This window comes from Eulemur rufifrons, chromosome 19 (assembly GCF_041146395.1).
Source record: "Eulemur rufifrons isolate Redbay chromosome 19, OSU_ERuf_1, whole genome shotgun sequence".
NCBI lineage: Eukaryota > Metazoa > Chordata > Mammalia > Primates > Lemuridae > Eulemur > Eulemur rufifrons.
In genome coordinates, this window is record NC_091001.1 from 95038953 (window position 1) to 95045423 (window position 6471).

A 6471-nucleotide genomic window follows, 5' to 3' on the forward strand; every position below is an offset into this window, starting at 1 on the left:
AAAGATTAGGCCTGAAGATACAGTTTTGGGTTCTTAAAACATTTATGTACAATTTGACAAGAACATTTCTCCATTTGTATATAAAAATATATTCTTTGTGTGTTAAATATTTACACACCATTATGTTTGAGAAAGTAATCTATGCTATTTTGTATAGCTGTGGTTCATTCATTTTTATTATTTTATTGTACTATATAACTATTCCATACCAAATTTATCCATTATGATATTGATGAACATTTGGCTTGTTTTCAGTGTTGGCTAGTATTAAAATGCTGTTGAAAACATCCTTGTCCATGTATTTTTGTGGACATACATTCCTCTCTCTCTATAGCAGTAGTTCTCAAACTTTAGCATGCATCAGAATCACATGGAGGGTTTGTTAAAACCCAGATTGCTGGGTGTTACCCGGTAGTTGCTGGTTGAGTGAGTAGGTTTGAGGTGGAGCCCAAGAATTTCGTATTTCCAAGTTCCCAGGTGATGCTGATGCTGTTGGTGCAGGGATAATGCCAGCGCTGGACCACCAAACAGACACCATTAGCTTTTTTTGATGAATATTTGGTTTTGGACTGTGTTTTGGCACTTCATCTTTATCCAACCTAGGGTGTAGGGATCACACTTTGAGAATCGCTGCACTAGGGTGTCTACCTAGGAATGGAATTGCCAAGTTATATGGTACATGTAACAAACCTTAGTAAATAGTGCCAAGCTGTCTTTCAAAGTTTATGTGTATACTTCCACCAGTAGCAAATGACACTTCTTGCTCTATTTTCCTGTCAACATGTGGTATTGTCAGGCTATTTAATTTTAGCCAATTTGGTGTGTGTGGTAGTGGTATTTCATTGTGGTTTTAACTTGAATTTCTCTGACCACTAAATACAGAACACATTTTCATAAGTTAATTGACCAGTTAGCAAATTATTAATATTTTTTCAGGACTTTTGCATCTATTTTCATGATCAAGGCAAGCCTGCAATTTTCCTCTCTTATTCTGTTCTTGTCAGGTTTTTGGTATCAAGGTTATGCTAGATTCAGGAGTTAGGGAATTCTTCCTCTTTTTTTAATGCTCTAAAAAAGTTTGTATTGGGTTATTAAGCATGAAATGTCCGATTTCCTTAAGTGCTAAACTTGACAGTTGGTATCTGTGACATTTCATGTTGACAATTCTTGTTTTATTTTTATTGTGAAAGTACATCCTCAGTCTTTCAAACGCATAGTTTGGCTTGTGATTATCTTTCAATTTTTTTTAGAGCAATTTTTGTGAAACCATGGATAAATCAAAAATTTGTGTTTTTTTCAAATATGAGTTCCGTCATGGAACCAATGCTGCGCAGACAGTTTGAAATATCAACGAAGTGTTGATATCATCACAGTACGTTGATGGTTTGAGAAGTTCTGTTCTCGTGATTTTAATCTTGAAAATGAGCCACATGAGCAACCTGAGACTAAGGTGGATAATGATGAACTGAAAGCTGTAGTGGAAGTGAATCCATCTCAACCTACATGTGAATTAGCAGCAAGGTTTGACGTTATTATTCCAACAATATTGGACCATTTGAAACAAATGGGCAAGGTAAAGAAGCTGGGTAGATGGGTACTGCATGAATTAAACAAACATCAGAAGAGAAATTGTCTCAAAGCTCACCTTTCTTTGCTGTCACAACATAAAGGTGAACCATTTCTACACCGTATTATTATGTGGGATGAAAAATGGATTCTTTTTGACAATCGCAACCGTTCAGCACAATGGTTGGATAAAGATGAAGTACCGAAACACGCCCAAAATCGAATTTTTATCAAAAAAAGCTAATGGTGCTTGTTTTTCCATTCCTGTGATAATTCACTTAGTAGAATGGGTTCCAGCTCTATCCAGGATAATACAAGAGGTACTAGACCACCATTGTTTTTTGTGGCTGAGTAGAACTCCATGGTATACATATGACACATTTTTATTAATCCACTCATGTATTGATGGGCACTTGGGTTGTTTCCACATCTTTGCAATTGTGAATTGTGCTGCTATAAATATTCTAGTGCAGATGTCTTTTTTATAGAATGTCTTTTATTCTTTTGGGTGGTGCCCAGTAATGGGATTGCTGGATCAAATGGTAGTTCTAGTTGTAGCTCTCCATCAAATTGGTATTAACTGATCAATACCTCAGTGCACACATGGTAATAACATTCATTGGGTGTCGGGCAGATGGGAGGGGGAAGAGGGGATGGGTATATACATACCTAGTGGGTGTGGTGCGTACCGTCTGGGGGATGGACACACTGTTTGTTTGTTTGTTTGTTTTTTGGGTTTTTGTTTGTTTGTTTGTTTCCGGTACCGAGTCTCCTGAGAATGGACACACTTGAAGCTCTGACTCAGGTGGGGCAAAGGCAATATATGTAACCTAAACATTTGTACCTCTGTAATATACTGAAATAAAAAAAAAAATAAAAACAAATCTAATGGTATCTGTTTGGTGGTCCAGTGCTGGTATTATCCACTACAGTTTCATGAAACCTAGTCAATGGATTACAGCAAATGTCTACTGCAACCAATTGGATGAAATGATAGGGACGCTTGCAGTTAAACACCTGAAATAAATCAATAGAGACAGGCCAATCCTCTTGCAAGACAACACTTGACCACGTGTCGCACAAACAGCACTACTCAAATTACAGAGGCTGGACTTGGAAACTCTGTCATCCACTGTATTCAACAGACATTGTACAACTGACTACCACTTCTTCCAGGCTTTGGATCACTTCTTGCAAGGAAAAATATTCAATTTTCAACAGGGTGTGAAAAATGCCTTTAGCGATTTCATTGCCACTCGCTCTCCAGGCTTCTTCACTGCTGGCATAAACAAGCTACCATTAAGATGACAAAACTGTGTCAATAGTTTAGGCGCATGCTTTGATTAATTGTACTACTTCTTGTCTGAGATATAATAAACTAAACTTTTGATTTGGAATTGGACATTTCGTATTTAATGACCTAATATTGGAACTCTTTGATCCTTCAATGTTTGGTAGAACTCGTCAGCAAAGCCATACAAACCTGGAGTTTTATTTAAGTGAGGATTTTTTACTACAGATTCCATTTATTTGAAGTTTATAATACTATTGAGGATCTATAGGAGGTTTTTTTGAGTCAGCTTTGGAAGGTATGTTTTTCAGTAATTTTTCCATTTAATCTACATTTTCAAATATATTGACAAAGTTATTCAAATGTAGTAATGTCTCCTTTGCTTTTAATGGTATTGGTTATTTGTGGGGTTTTTTCCTTTTTCTTGATCTCTCTTGCTAGAGATTTGTCAATTTTATAAACGCTTTCAAGGAACTAACTTTTTCTATGTTTGTTTTCTATTTCAATAATTTCTGCCTTTGTCTTTATTATTTCCATACTTCTACTTTCTTTGGATTTATTTTGCTGCTATAACTTCTTGAAGATGAAAGCCTAGATCATTCATTTTCAGCCCTTTTCCCCTAATATATGCACTTGAGGATGCAAGTTTCCTCCTAAGTATTTCTTTCACTGCATTCCAAAAGTTGTGATATGTAGAATTTTTATCATTCATTTCCAACTATTTTCTAATTTCCATAATGATCTCTTCTTTGATCCATAAATTATTTAGAAATTAATTTTTAAATTTTGAGATACATGGGTATTGTCTAGTTATCTAACAAAGTGGCATTGTGATCAGAATATATACTTTAAATGATTTCAGTTCCTTGAAATGTTTGAGACTTTATTCCCAGTTTATGGTCAATTAAAAAAATTATGTGTGTGCTTAAAAACAAGATGTATTCTGCATGTGATGGAACTAGTGTCTCCATATGTCAATATGGTCAATTCTGTTAATCTTAATGTTCAAATCTATATTACTCCTAAACTTTTGTCTGATTTTCCCATCACTTATTAAGATAAGCATATAAAATCTCCCACTATGATTGTGGACTTGTTTATATCTCCTTTGAGGTCTGTGAATTTTTGCTTTATATATTCTTAGATGTTATTTAAAATCAACCATTCCTGACAAATTAAACATTTTATCACTATGAAGATCTTCTTTATCTCTAGTAATACTTTTCCCCTAAGTTATTTTGTCTGACATTAATACTGTCATAGCAATTTTCTATCGGTTGGTATTTGTACAGTATATCATTTCCATTCTTCTATTTTCAACATTTCTATATCCTTTTGTTTTAATACTGGATACAAAATAAACAAAATCCATATATGTGCTGTTTGCAAGTGATGCATCTAAAACAAAAAAGATGTTAATTGTGGCATGTATTCCATTTACATTTAATGTAATTAACAAAGTATTCGGGTCAAAATCTACCCTTTCTTTGTACTTCCTATTTTGTCCTGTTTTATGTTTCTTTTTCTCTCCTTTCTTGCCTTTTAATTAGATGACTAAGTATTTTTTTAATTATTCCATTTTCCCCTTTACTAATTGGAAGTTATACTTTCTCTTTTTGTTCTTTTAGTGCAGGGGTTGACAAACTATGGCCTTCAGGCCAAATCTATCCTGCTGCCTGTTATTGCGAATAAAGATTTACTGGAACACAGCTACACTCATTTTACATACTGTCTCTGGCTGCTTTCATCCTATAACAGCAGAGTAGTTATGACCAAGACCACAGGGCCTGCAAAGACTACAATATTTACTATCTATTCCTTTACAGAAAAAGGTTGCCAACCCCATTTTCAGTGGATACCTTTTAAAATGTGATATGTACACTTACCTTATCAAAGTCTTTAATTAATTAAAACCTTTATCCTCTTTATAGATAAATCAAGGCCCTTAGAATATTTTAATTCCATTTACCCCTTACTCCTTACCAAATATATGTTATTGTCGTTAGGAATTTTAATTTTATTTTTTAAATAAAACCTTTTATTTTTGAATAATTTTAGATTTACAGAAAACTTGCAAAGATATTACAGCAAGTTCCCATATCCCCTTCACTTATTTTCACCTAACATCTTACATAACTTTGGTACATTTGTCAAATATGAGATTAACATTGGTACATTTACTATTAACTCAACTCCAGACTTCATTTGGATTTCATCAGTTTTCCCACTACTGCCTTTTTCTCTCCAGGCTCCCACCAAGGGTACCACATTGCATTTAGTCATGCCTTCTGAGCCTCCTCTGGTCTGTGACAGTTTCCCAGTCTTTCTGTGTTTTCCATGACATTGACAATTTTAAGGAGTATTGGGCAGGTATTTTGCAAGATGTCCCTAAATTTGGGTTTCTGTGATGTTTTCCTTATGCTTAGACTGAGGTTAAGTGTTTGGGGGAAGAATACCACAGAGGTGACATGCCCTTCTCATTACATCATTCAGGGGGTATATGATATCAACTGGTGATGCTTAATCTTGATTACTTGCTTAGGGTGGTTTCTCCACTGTGAAGTCAACTATTTTCCTCTTTCCATACTCCATGTCTTGCAAGTGAACCCCTAAATCACATTGGAGGTATGGGGGATTGTGGGGTGATGAAAGTCCATTTCCTGGAGGGGGTATATATACATATATTATTTAGAATTATTGTATAGGGAAGATTTGTCTTTCCTCCCTGCTTTGTTTATTCAATCATTGATTTATATTGGTATGAATTCATGTGTATTTGTTTTGCATTTTGTGTTACAGTCCAATACTACATTATATATTTTGTTGGTCAAATTGTTCCAACTTTAGACATTAGGAGCCCTTTCACGTTGGCTCCTGTGTCTCATTGACATATTCCCCATCATTGTGGAGTTTTTGAGCAATTCCTTACTTTCTGGCACTAGAAGATGCTCCAGGGCTCCTCTTCCTTCTCTTTTTCCCACTCCATAGCACCCCAGTCACTAGCTTTAAAATGACCCAATTCTTGTCTCTCCCAGGATGGAAGCATTTTGCACCACCTAGCTGCAGTGCTTGTATTCTCAGCCCTAGGATTTGACCCACCTATCCAAAATGTGCATGAGTTTTGCTTGGACCATAGGCATTTTGCTGTGTTTATAGAGCCCATCCCTGGAGCCAGGTTGAGACTCCTCCACTTTCTACCTGATTCCTACATCAGCATCTTCCTTCAACCTTACAGCCTATCTGATATTCGAGATCTGGCCCCTAGTCTGTCTAACATTCAAGACCACCTAATTATAAAAAGAATAGTTAGCTGATTGGGACGAGAAATCATGAGTTCCATTTTTTATCTACTAAGCTTAAAGTATGTGCAATGTTCATATATCTTCTGCCCCATGCCCTCCATCCCCTCTTTTTTTTTTTAAGATGGGGTCTGGCTATGTTGCCCAGGCTGGTCTCAAACTCCTGAGTCCTGGCTCAAATGATCCTCCCACCTCAGCTTCCCAAGTAGCTGGGGCTACAAATGTGCCCACCTCCCTCTTGCTTTTGATCTAGTAAATAGGTATACCAGGAAATTGTTTCCTTCACCTTCCACAATCCAGCCTAGTCTTCTGGGC